This window comes from Onychostoma macrolepis, chromosome 02 (genome assembly GCF_012432095.1).
Source record: "Onychostoma macrolepis isolate SWU-2019 chromosome 02, ASM1243209v1, whole genome shotgun sequence".
Taxonomy (NCBI): Eukaryota; Metazoa; Chordata; class Actinopteri; order Cypriniformes; family Cyprinidae; genus Onychostoma; species Onychostoma macrolepis.
The window spans coordinates 9,431,905-9,445,443 of NC_081156.1; the positions used below are offsets into that span (position 1 = coordinate 9,431,905).

At 40.0% G+C, this 13,539-nt stretch overlaps 1 protein-coding gene across 3 annotated transcripts in view; it reads right to left on the reverse strand.

Annotated features, from left to right (window-relative positions):
• Positions 1 to 13,423, reverse strand: part of LOC131521018 (tripartite motif-containing protein 16-like) — a 38,056-nt gene extending 24,633 nt beyond the window's left edge. Inside the window, exons 1-3 of one of the 3 annotated variants that reach the window (XM_058745649.1) lie at positions 13,365 to 13,423; positions 9,788 to 9,975; positions 8,725 to 9,105 (exon numbers count right to left, since the gene is read on the reverse strand). The gene's annotated coding sequence lies outside the window, so the exon portion shown is untranslated. Of the gene's footprint in view, positions 1 to 8,724; positions 9,273 to 9,319; positions 9,976 to 13,364 lie in introns of those variants that run through there. The other 2 variants (XM_058745642.1, XM_058745650.1) reach the window with 2 other exon arrangements.
• Positions 13,424 to 13,539: the final 116 nt, after the last annotated feature.

Here is a 13,539-nt window from a genome sequence, read left to right on the forward strand (position 1 = left end):
AGTTGTTAAGCCCCTTCTGAAAAAGCGCAATCTTGATAACACAATGTTGAACAACTATAGACCAATATCAAATCTTCCGTTCATAGGTAAGATTATTGAAAAGGTAGTTTTAATCAGCTGAACAACCACTTAAACTTAAATGGATACCTGGACAATTTTCAATCTGGTTTCCGAGCACATCATAGCACAGAGACAGCACTCATTAAGATAATAAATGATATTCACTTCAATTCTGATTCAGGCAAAATATCAGTTCTGGTACTACTAGATCTTAGTGCTGCGTTTGACACTGTTGATCATAACATACTTCTAGAGAGACTGGAAAACTGGATCGGGCTTTCTGGGATGGTACTCAAATGGTTCAGGTCATACTTAGAAGGAGAGGTTATTATGTGAGTATAGGAGAGCATAAGTCTAAGTGGACGTCCATGACATGCGGAGTCCCACAAGGCTCAATTCTTGCACCGCTCTTGTTTAGCCTGTATATGCTCCCACTAAGTCAAATAATGAGAAAGAACCAAATTGCCTATCACAGCTATGCTGATGATACGCAGATTTACCTAGCCTTATCTCCAAATGACTACAGCCCCATTGACTCCCTCTGCCAATGCATTGATGAAATAAACTGTTGGATGTCCCAGAACTTTCTTCAGTTAAATAAGGAGAAAACTGAAGTCATTGCATTTGGAAACAAAGATGAAGTTCTCAAGGTGAATGCATACCTTGACTCTAGGGGTCAATCAACTAAAAACCAAGTCAAAAATCTTGGGGTGTTTCTGGAGACAGACCTTAGTTTTAGTAGTCATGTCAAAGCAGTAACTAAATCAGCATACTATCATCTCAAAAACATTGCAAGAATTAGATGTTTTGTTTCCAGTCAAGACTTGGAGAAACTGGTTCATGCCTTTATCACCAGCAGGGTGGATTATTGTAATGGTCTCCTCACCGGCCTTCCAAAGAAGACCATTAGACAGCTGCAGCTCATCCAGAATGCTGCTGCCAGGATTCTGATTAGAACCAGAAAATTTGAGCATATTACACCAGTCCTCAGGTCCTTACACTGGCTTCCAGTTACATTTAGGATTGATTTTAAAGTACTTTTACTCATTTATAAATCTCTAAATGGCCTAGGACCTAAATACATTGGAGATATGCTCACTGAATATAAACCTAACAGACCACTCAGATCATTAGGATCGAGTCAGTTAGAAATACCAAGGGTTCACACAAAACAAGGGGAGTCTGCTTTTAGCTATTATGCTGCCCGCAGTTGGAACCAGCTTCCAGAAGAGATCAGATGTGCTAAAACATTAGCCACTTTTAAATCCAGACTCAAAACTCATCTGTTTAGCTGTGCATTTGTTGAATGAGCACTGTGCTACGTCCGAACTGATTGCACTATGTATAATCACTTTCTATTCTTAAATGTTTTAAATTCTTTTAAAATCAATTTTTAAATCACTTTGTTTTTATTGTGGTGATTTTTATTATTTTTAATAATGACTATTTCACTTCCTTTTATGTAAAGCACTTTGAATTACCATTGTGTATGAAATGTGCTATATAAATAAACTTGCCTTGCCTTGCCTAAATGTGATTCAAATAAAACATTGTGTTCAGTTCAGTGCTGTTGTTATCATTGTGTCAAAAACAGAAGTAAAACAATGAATATTGGTTCTGTATACTGGTTATTGGGCACATAAACATACAAAAAAAATAATAATAATTTGCATAATATTAGTTTTAAAAAAAATCAATATTGCTCAATCTCTAATTATTTGTATGTGCAGGTCCTTGCTGCCTGCTTCTATCCAGCCCGTTTGAAGGATGACAGTCTGCCATTAGATGTTAAACAAATGGCCGAAAGTCTCCTTAGAGCATGTGATGGTGGAAGCGTAGGTGAGCTTTTGTCCCTGCAGTAATTAAACTGGCATACCTTACTGTTTTCATACATTAAAGCACCTTACAATGTAAAAATATAAAAAAAATAAAAAAATGTTTTCATGTTATAAAATCATCATCATTTCGATCTGAAAGTTGTGAATGTTAAGCACTGAAGTTATCAGAAAACTAACATTTGCACCACTTCTATGTTCTCCTGTCAAATGTTAAAACTTTAGTGCATCCACTGAATATAAGGTTTATCTAAAGTCATTTTTGCATTACTATGGTGAAATTGGATCATCGAAGACATTTTCTCGTAAATTAAAAAGTAATGTGTTACTTTACTAGTTGCTTGAAAATGGATTGTGATTACATAACCCACGCTACTTGTAATGCTTTACCCCCTAACATTCGTTCAAATATTCATTAACATATATGAATCACGGAGGATTGAATCCTTTCATGTGTATGTGATATTCATGTGGTGAAAATCTCTTCAGGCCCATATACAGATTCAAGTGGAATCGCCAAAATCAAACACTGCGTGTCTCAATTCATTACCAGGAGAGATGGAGAAGTTCCTTCCTCACCTGACAACATCTGGTCTGGCTCACAGGCCGCTCTCATGGTTCAGTCAACAAATACAATGTATTGACTTTTTCTTTCTTTTTCAAACTTAGAAAGAAATGCATAAAGTTTCACAGGCTAATGCTTTCCTTTGAAAATGTATAGCTGGACATGTTTCGTGGCACTTCATTCGAGAATATTTTCTCAGTAGATTATGCTGAAGCTAATCTGATTCATAGCAAGGACTCATGTCAGACTGGTGTGCTCATACCTGTACCCACATACACTTCATTTACTCTGGCTCTGGAGGAGCTGGAAGCTGCCATCATACCGTACTATTTGTGTGAGGAGCAGGGCTGGACGCTGCAGGTGAAGGAGCTTCGCAAGGCACTTCATACAGGCAGAAAGACCTGCAATCCAGTCACACTTTATATATGCAACCCAGGGAATCCAACAGGTACAGTAATAGATAATAATATCCCTATTATTCTGAGAAATCTGTGCAATTTCACTTGGTTAAAGCCAGTTTACCTTCATTATATTTTCTAAAAACAGACATTATACTGTACATTCTTCTCTTACCATTGTTATTATTCCTTCACCTCTTAAGAGTGCTGTAATAACTCCAAGTTTAAAGACACCTGGTGCTAACCCTAATGCCTTTGCTAATTTTCAACCAATTTCTAACTTACCATTTTTTCAAAAACTATTAGAGAAGACTGCTGAAACTCAGGTCCATACTGACCTTTTGAATAATACTGTCACGGTGCACACAGCAGGGAGGAACGAGGAACACGCAGACAAGGAGTAACTTCAAAATAATAGTCTTTAATGGTGACATCAGGACAGGGCAAGGCTGAGACACACAGGAACACCGGGGAATAACGAGTAGACCAGACGACAACTAACTAAACAGGCAGGAACTAAATGCACATGACAATTACTGATAATTAGACGAAACACAGCTGGACAAGACTTAACTAATAATCACACTTAACAAGGACAGGAACAAGACCAAATATGGACACAAGAGGCGGGAACACATGACACACACGACAGAGGAAGTGACAGTACTCCCCCCTCCCGAAAGGCACGACCCGCGCAGTAACAGTTCCACCAGGGAGGGGGGGTGGGCACTCTGGAGGCCCCTCAGGACAGACATGGACAGGAACACAGGACGGGGACCTCCAGAGCGTAACAGACAGAGGCCATGGCAGGGCTGGGAGCTCAGGCGGCCATGGCGGAGCTGGGAGCTCAGGCGGCCATGGCGGAGCTGGGAGCTCAGGCGGCCATGGCGGAGCTGGGAGCTCAGGCGGCCATGGCGGAGCTGGGAGCTCAGGCGGCCATGGCAGATGGTCTTCGTGGCCCTGGCCACATTCTTCGCCCGCCCACCCTACCCAGAGCCCTACCCAGAGCTCTACCCCCCCCTCCCAAATTTCCTTAGGGAATCCAGGGGGTATCAGGAGCCCTCCAGGGCTTAACAGACAGGCTGGAATGGCCTCCGTGGCCACAACAAGAGGAGCCGCCTGCCCCAGACGAGTCTCCATGGACAAGACAAGGTTTGTTAAAATGTTCCTGTGGGCAAGACAAGACGGCACTCCTGGCTGTCACATGTGGACTTGACCCACAGGGACCCGGGACTGGACTGGAGTCAGCGGCGGCCAGCGGTCGGGAGCTCCAGGCGGGCTTGCCATACGCGCTTCCAGGCGGGCTAGGGTGAGCCGCGGACGGCGGCGTGAAGGGAGGGAGCCGCCGATGTTCGGGTTGGCGTTCCCCGTAGTCGGCGGCGTGCACGAGCGGCAGCCCGTGAACAGGACTGAGGACAGCCGCGGACGGCGGCGACGATTTCCCCGCGAACGACGAGGTGAAGAAAGCCGCGGACGGCGGCAGACCGGAGGAGCTCGCGGCCCTGGACTCGCGGCACTCGCGGCGATTCCGCCGAACTCCCACGCCCACTTGCTGTGGGCTACAGCGGGATGGACGAGCGGCGACTTCCATGCCGCGGGACAGACAGGACAAACAGGAACCAAAATAAAACTTTAAAAACTGAAAACAAAACGTGGTGAAGGGGCGCCGCTTACTGTTGTGGTCTGGTCTTCTGTCACGGTGCACACAGCAGGGAGGAACGAGGAACACGCAGACGAGGAGTAACTTCAAAATAATAGTCTTTAATGGTGACATCAGGACAGGGCAAGACAAGGCAAGGCTGAGACAGACAGAAACACCGGGGAATAATGAATAGACCAGACGACAACGAACTAAACAGGCAGGAACTAAATACACATGACAATTACTGATAATTAGACGAAACACAGCTGGACAAGACTTAACTAATAATCACACTTAACAAGGACAGGAACAAGACCAAATATGGACACAAGAGGCGGGAACACATGACACACACGACAGAGGACGTGACAAATACTCTGTTTGAACTATTTCAATCTGGTTTTCATCCATTTCAATGCACTGATGTGCAATGGTAAAATTTACTAATGATCTATTGATGGCAGCTGACTCTGGACTCTTAACTAAACTCATTCTACTTCATTTAAGTGTGGTCTTTGGTACTATTTCTCATAAAAGCATCATAGAGAGATTAGTTTCTACTGAAATCTCTGGTTACACCTCTTACCTGGTTTAGATCCTCACTGATCGCACTCAGTTTGTTCAGTTAAACATTTTTTTTTTAGGTCATATTCCTCAGCCGTTAGCAGTGGTGTTCCTCAAGGCTCTATCCTGTGGCCTCTTTAATTTATTGTTTACCTTCTACTATGTGGTTATATTTTTGACGAAATTTAGAATTAATTTTCTTTACTATGGGGAGGACACCCAGATCTACTTGTCCTCTAAGCCTAATTACATTCTCCCACGTCCTCTCTTTTGGACTGTTTAGATGAAGTAAAATCATGGTTCTCCTGTAAATGGGGGAAACAACTTTGCAAAAGGATTAAGACTATGAACACACACATCATTCATTCATTCATTCATTCATTTATTTAAGATTTCTTTAAAAAAAATTTATTAAAACTAAATTGGCATTCTGTGGTCATTAAAAATCCCATGGCACTTCTCATAAAGAGTAGGGGTGTAACCGCAGTGTCCTGGCCAAATTGCCGCCACTGACCTCTGACCATCATGACCTCCTAATAATCTCCATCCACTGAATTGGCTTTATCTCTCTCTCCTCTCCACCTGTAGCTGGTGTGTGGTGAGCGCACTGGCGCCGTTGTGCTGTGGCTGCCGTCGCATCATCCAAGTGGATGCTGCACACTGGTGATGGTTGAGGAGAGACCCCCCCACATGATTGTAAAGCACTTTGGGTGTACAGCAATACACAATAAAGCGTTATATAAATGCATCATTCATTCATTCATTCATTCATAAATTGTTACACCTTTTGGAAGTAAACTGTGGATTTACATATGAAATTAAAGTGATTAAATTAAAGACACTCATGATGAATCTCTAAAAATACAATTTGACCTTCAAAATAAACTCCAATGCTACTCAACCCTAAACAGAACCACTAAATATGCCAATTATTTATTGATTAAACCATTTAAAGAAAGACAAATCCTCTCCAAATACAGATTAAGTAACCATGATTTAGAAATAGAGAGGAAGTCATGGACAGAGCAAGAGCAGAGGATCTGTAGACACTGTGATCTACAGCAAATAGAGAACGAGAAACGCTTTCTACTGATTTGTTCTAAATATCACAATGTGAGGGAAACATTTCTCCCCAGATTTGAAGCCCTGATCCCATCATTTACTGAGCTTAGTGATACTGAGAAAATGCCCTTCTTACTTGGAGAAGATGATAACACAGTTGCACTAGTGGCTAAATATGTATTAACCATTCACAATGTTAGTGTCAGTCCTGTCTTCCCGTGTCTTGTGTTTCCCCTCCTCTCCTGCCCTTATTTGGTCTTCCTGTTCCTGTACTTGTTTGTCATCATTAGTTTATTAGTCCCGAGCCCTGTGTTAGTAATTATCTAGTTTTCCCCAGTGTTTATAAGCCCTGTGTTTCCCTGTCTCCACGTCGGTTGTTAATTGTTATTCTAGTGTATGTGTGTTCTGCTTTCCTTTGTTCCTGAGTTCTTAATAAAGCCTGTGTTTGGAGTTTTTGTAAATTTGAATATGCACACACAAATACACTATAAAACAAAAGATGTAACTGATATAACAAATAAATTTTATCTGAACTACAGCACAAAAGGGTTGTTGAGCAAAAGTTCAAAGACCAAGTAGTCTATATTTGAAAAAGGAGAAGTCCTTATTTCACTCTGCTGCCAGATATTGATGAAGCATTGCATATTCAGGCTGTTGATCATCTTTTTCATCTGAATATATTGAATGAATGAATATAAAATGAATATATTTTATTTGGAAACATTCCAGAGGAATATTTCTGTTATTTTTTTAAATGTTTTGTTAAAAACAAAAAGTAGGTCTCATTTCACTGTTTTTGAGCAGCATAAGTTACAATTTCAAAGGAATTTAATTCAATTGCATTCATTCCAATCTACTTCATACTGGTAATTATCAGTTTATATGTTATTAGAAATGTCATATTATTTGATATCATTTGATATATTGAAATAAAAATGTTAGTGAATATTTAGTTTTTTAAATATTATTATAAATATTATAATAAAAATATTATTATTATTATTATTATTTAAATATATTTTGCATTTCAGTGGTTTTGCTGTAGTTCTTGTAAAATGAGAAATTTCAAAGAATTTCTTAAAGGTCCCATGGCATGAAAATTTCACTTTATGAGGTTTTTTACCATTAATATGAGTTCCCCTAGCCTGCCTATGGTCCCCCAGTGGCTAGAAATGGTGATAGGTGTAAACCGAGCCCTGCGCATCCTGCTTCGCCTTTGAGAAAATGAACGCTCAGATGCCCAATCTGGAATCTTCCCTTTATGTCGTCATACGGGGAAAGGTTACCTCCCCTTTCTCTGCTTTGCCCGCCCATGAGAAAATGAGCTACTACCGTGCGAGGCGAGCAAAATATTATTTTTTTTCCTCGAGAGACATCATGGCTTGCAAACGAGCGAAGCATGACAGTTGCTCAGTGTTTGGATGTACAAATGAACACCGAAGTATTTTTTAAGTTCCTTCATCCGAGCCTATGGCTAGCATTAGCTACATGATAACTGTAACAGCATACATAAACAAACCAACTAAAGTACCGTATCCAGACACAATATTTTAAACTAACCATTCGGAGACGTCCTGCTGTAGCCACTGAGTTGCAACTTCTTCATCTGGTGCTTCTCCATCCGGATCAGATTCTGGGTCAAACTGAAAAGCTTGAATGACTGCGTGTCTATGAGCCATTGCGATACATCCACTGTCAACATTAGCGCAGCACATGGTAGCGCAAGCTGGTTAAGGCCACACACCCACCCTCCACCTTGCCCCGCCTCTCTAGTCCTTAAAGCTACAGACACAGGAATGGCACGTCCTAAGGAAAGCTCATTGTGGGACTGGCTCATAGTGGCTGAAATTCTGCACCAAGGCTGAATTTCGGGAAACAGACTTCAGATACAGTATTAGGGACCACTTAGGCCTATATAAAAGCACCCAAAAATCAGCATGTCATGGGACCTTTAATTTTCTAATTAATAGAAAGAGAGTAAATGTAGGCTAGTGATATCATAGTAAAACACAGTAACACTGGAACGTTTTGTACATGCACTTGTTGAGAAGATTACTGATGAAATTCAATATGGATTTATTTGAAAAATTATTTTTGACTGTTTAAGGCCCTGTCCACACAAACACGGGTATTTTCAAAACCACAGATTTTTCTACGCAGTTTGGCCGTTCATCCACATGCAAAAGCTGTATAAGGTCACTGAAACCAAACCTTTTTGAAAACTCCTGAAAGGGTGAAGATTTTCAGAAACTCTGGTTACAGTGTTGTCGTGTAGCCAGTGAAACCGTACATTTTGGCTTGTGACGTCAGAGTGTGCGCTTTTTGCAGGCTCCTGATTGGCCAACATGGCTTTATGGTTAGAGTTTTATCACCGCCTGTTGGTTTGGCATGCTCTTGACAGCGCTTCACTGCGTGTCTTTGCATTTTCATGTGGATGAGATTTTTTTTTTAAACAAAAGAGGAAAAATTCTGTTTAAAAAATACACGTGTACGTGTGGACTAGGCCTCATAAGCTGACGTTTCCCGGGTTAAGACTGACCCAGGAATGTGAAAGGTGTATACAAGTTTTAATGGGATAGGAGGATTAATTAATCATACCTGAACCAGCTAATCAAGGTCTTCATGATCATTAGGAAATTCCAGACAGGTGTGTTGAAGATTAACTCCTGAAGTGGTCCTAAAGGAGCAGGATTGGAATCTCCTGCTCTTGAACCTTCCTTTGACATGTTCGGTCATTTGTTTCTCTTCAGGTGTATCAGAGCTGTATGTATGGAGACAATACTGAGTTTTATTCCTATAAGAAGGTGTTATCAGAAATGGGCTCTACTATTTCCAGCACTGCGGAACTGGCCTCCTTCAATTATGTCTCTAAAAGCTTCATGGGAGAGTGAGTAGTTGTGCTCCTGAATGTTATGAGGGGCCTCTATTGTATCTGCTTGTTTTCTTCTTCTTCCCCAGTGGGAATCTATTGTAAATTACCTGTGAAAAGTATAAAGGAAAATGATGAAATTTGGCAGACTTATAATGGTGGTCCTGAACAGTAATCTGACCAACTTTAAGGGTCTCTAGGATAAACTCCTTAGCACCACCACTAGCACAGAAATTCACTTTTCAAATTTACATTTACATTTATGCATTTAGCAGACGCTTTTATCCAAAGCGATTTACATTGCATTCAAGTTACAGTTTTTACATTTTATCAGCTCTTGCTTTCCCTGGGCTGGCCGATGTCTGATGGTATAGCTGTCTTTACACCTTCTCGGATGAACTCCCTTGCAAATGAAGGATGGACTGATGTAGGAGGCAGGGCATTTATCCGTCTAACCTCCAAGGTAGCTGCTAGACATTTCAGGACATCGTTATGCCGCCAGGTATTACGGCCTTGTGACAAGCTTGTCTTGCAGCCAAACAAAATGTGTTTGAGGTTTGCGGGGGATAGACAGAGGGGGCACGTCGGGTCTTCTCCGTACCACTGGTTGAGGTTTGAGGGGGAAGGCAGGACGTCGTACGTAGCACGCAGGATGAAGCTGATGTGAAATGCTTCCATACCCATCTGCTCCCTCCAAGAGAACTTTCTCCTCTCAACTCCCTCCCATCACTGCCCTTGCTTGGCTTGTGAGACAGCCTTTGCACACCTCGTTTCCTGCTCTTGCCGACTCACCTCCTCAACAACCAGCCGTTGGCGCTGAGCTGGAGCTGCCCTATGCCATGATGGTCTGCTCTCTCCAAGGCCGAGGCCTCCTCTTCCCTGTTGCACAATGCCAATGATGTCTCTGTGCCTGACGTCTGACTTCGCCTGGTGAGTAGCTGCAGTTGGGTTCCATTTCCTTCCAGTCACCAGGGTAGGAGCTGTTTGGGAAACAAAAAGCAACACTGAAAAAAATAAGAAGTTAAATTTACTTTTTCTTTTGCAAGTTTTTGCACGAATATTTTTTAAGTAAAATCTACTTAAGTTATCTAAAATTAGTAAAGGAAATAAGTCAATTTAACGTGAACAGGTAGAGTTTGATGAGTAATTTCTACTTAATTATTTTAAGTTTACCCTGTGTAACCCTGTTGAAATATATTCATTAGTATAAGATACAAGTTTGAATAAATAATTTCATAGTTTAATAAATATAATTGAAGGTTCAAAAGTTAAGATTCGTTGACCAGCAAGGAAGTTATAATTTTGCTAAAAGAAAAATGCATATATTGGGTAATGTATTGGGTTTACTGAATACAGCATTTAAAATGTTAATTATTTGTTTAGTAATAATATGTGAAAATGCTTAAAAGATGTCGGTTAAGAATATGAAGAAAGATGTACACAAATGTTTGTGAATTTATTTTATTTCTGAAAGTATTGTGTATGAGCCAATCACAGTAGAGGTCAAGGGTTGAGGAAGGGAGAAGGACTCGAGACGCGGGAAGGTTGCGGATAGAGAAACACGTGCTGTGTCTGAAACCGCTCCCTATCCACTATATAGTGCACTATATCGGGTGTCAGCCATTTTGTAGTGCTGTCCGAATTCTGAGTGAACGACTTCATTCCCTACATTCGTTCACTACTTTTTACCCACAATGCATTCTGATTTCGAGTGTACAACCGATGTACACTCGCTGAAGCACTATTTCCCACAATCCAATGCGGAGAACCGACGAGCTGTTAGAGAGAGCGGAGCGAGCTAGTTTGAACGAGAGATGCCGTTTAATTTACAAAAATTTGGTGGATTTTAAAAAAATGTTCGTTGGTAGTGTATTCATTCAGATGTCAAATTAACGGTCGCCTGAGGGCGCTCTACGGTCATCTTATTTGAGTGCAAAAACGCTGCTCAGGAGAGTTTCAAGATACTACAAACAGTAAATACATACAATTATTAATGTGTGCTAATGTGAGTTCATTTTTGTTGACAATATTTTAATAGTATTTAATGATTATGACCATATTACAGAACAAATGAATAATATACCATCAATGAAACCACAAAGCTGATTACAATAGTCATTTTAAGTGTTATTGCTATTAATATTATTTTCTAAAATGAGGTTCATGAAATATAAAAGTACATCTAAGATGTTTTTGCAACAGCCAAGTCTCACGCGCAGTGTACGTCACCGTCCGAATCCGTTCACTTCATTTCGTTCACTCCTTTCTAATATAGTCCACTCAACTGCCTTACACTATATAGGGATTAGTGAATGAGTGAACAAGTGAGCGATTTCGGACACAGCTACGGTTAATGTTAATAGTGCACAAGTTTTTTCTGAAAGTGTTCAACAAGGACTCTTATATGAAACGTTAAAAGTGATAATTCTGTCTGTGTGAGTGGCCAACTCCGCACACGAAGACTGAGATAAGTTTAGTTTAGCCGCTGATTTAGTGGTTAGTGTTTTTGCATGGACTTTGCTAACAAGCTAGCGGCCAGCGACCTCGATTAGTAAGCCTGTGTGAACTGTGAGATCGACCCTGACGGAGCCGGCTAGCGTTACCGTCCGAGTGGTGGACTTCGCCCTGATCGTCAACCATGTGACTCTTCTCTTCGACTTTCTTCTCTTCCTCGTGAATCCTCTCATCCTGTCATCTGCTGCTGACGCCTTTGATCCTGTGCGCGTGAGGTTATATTCACATTGAGTAAAGGTACCATTTTTTTTGTTTGGCCTATGTGGTGAAGCAGCCATTTGGTTTAAGGCTACAACGTACCCAAGCTACATTCAGGCCTGCATCATTTGAACATTTGAAGGGTATTTCAAATTGAGCTTTTGCCGGCTATTTTATTTTCTTGGGCCCTTGTGTTTTAAATGTGAATTTGAATGCATTTGTGATTTTACAAGTGATATTGACAAGACACATTTATTTACTGACCTATTTTTCCAATTAAATCTGTTATATTTTTTTTATACAACAGTTGTGGTTACTGACTCTTTTGATATTTTAAGTTAATTAAGAAAAATAGTATTTTGTTTGGTTTAAATGTGAAAGTTTGTATAGGATAAAAGTAATTCCAAGACATTTAATTTCCTGTGAAAGTTAAAATATTACTGCTGAAATAGTGATTTAAAGGGGTAAGCTTATTAATAAGTTAGCTTAGTAAGCACACACACACCAGTTAAACACTGATAAGTTTATTAGTGAAACCTCACTTATTTGATTGGACAGATATTTAAAGAACTCAGGATAGCCACCTCTCATTATAGTTTAACACACTAGAGAGGCACTACACCTACAATACTCGAGTACATTTCACTCAGTCACGGTTTGTAAACTTTACTCAAACAACATAGCACTGAAAAAGTGCATGTAGTTAAGTTACAAGCATGTATGTAAGCAAGTAGATTGCTCATTATTCATTTTAAGGTAATATGTTGACTCAATATAGTTATTAACTGAATGAACACAGAGACCTGAATACTTGGCACATGATACACAATGACGGTGACAATCAGTGAATAGTGTTTGAGTATGAATGGGTCATTTTGAGTAAAAAATGAACTCCAGATGTCACAAAACAGCAAGTTACTTAATCTAACAACAAAAGCAACCACAAAACAGTGTAAATACATCTCCAAAACAGCAAAAAAAAAAATTACCTTATTAATTATTCATGCCCAAGTGCATGATGGGAACAACGGGATCATGACGTTGATATTTACTTAAACAATATTTGTAAAAATAACAAACAATTCCAAGTAAAATATACTTATAAGTTCAAACTTTAAATTCTACAAGCTTAAATTGAGTACTAATATTGAATTTACTCTTTTATTTAAATTCTTGCCTGAACTAAATTATTTAATGTAGAAATTACATTTGTTTTTCTGTACTTCACCTCAAAATCATTTTTATCAGTGTATAAATGCTTGTTAAACTATTTGTCCAGGCTGACATTTCGTGGTGAAGACTACTCGCTGTTATTTTTGTTATTTGCTTATGAGTTATTGTTTTTAATAAAACGAAACCAGTGTGTTGGTGATTTGTTAACTTTTTAAAACCAGTCTCAGAGTGATTAATTAATAATAACTAGTTATCTGAACCTGAATACAACCTCATCAAGCTCCAAGTGGTCCGAACGCGACTGAGCCAGGACGGTTACCGGGAGAGAGCGTCTAAAACTTCTAACAACATTTATCCACACAAGAGGTAATTATGCAACACTAGATTGTGAGATACTTCTGGATGATGAAGGTGTAAAGTACGAGTTTTAGACCTTTATACCGGTATAAAAACACAACAAAACAAAACATAAAACATTATTTACCCCGTTTGTATCTGCGAGGCGTCCGTTCCACATTTTCCCTGTGCATTTATGACTGTCGAATGTCTGACTTGACTCTTGGTGTATTTTGCCCCACCCCCAAATATATGATTCGACTATCGGCACGATTCTAAAATTCCGATTCGACTATGAAATTCCTTAGTCGGGGACACCCCTA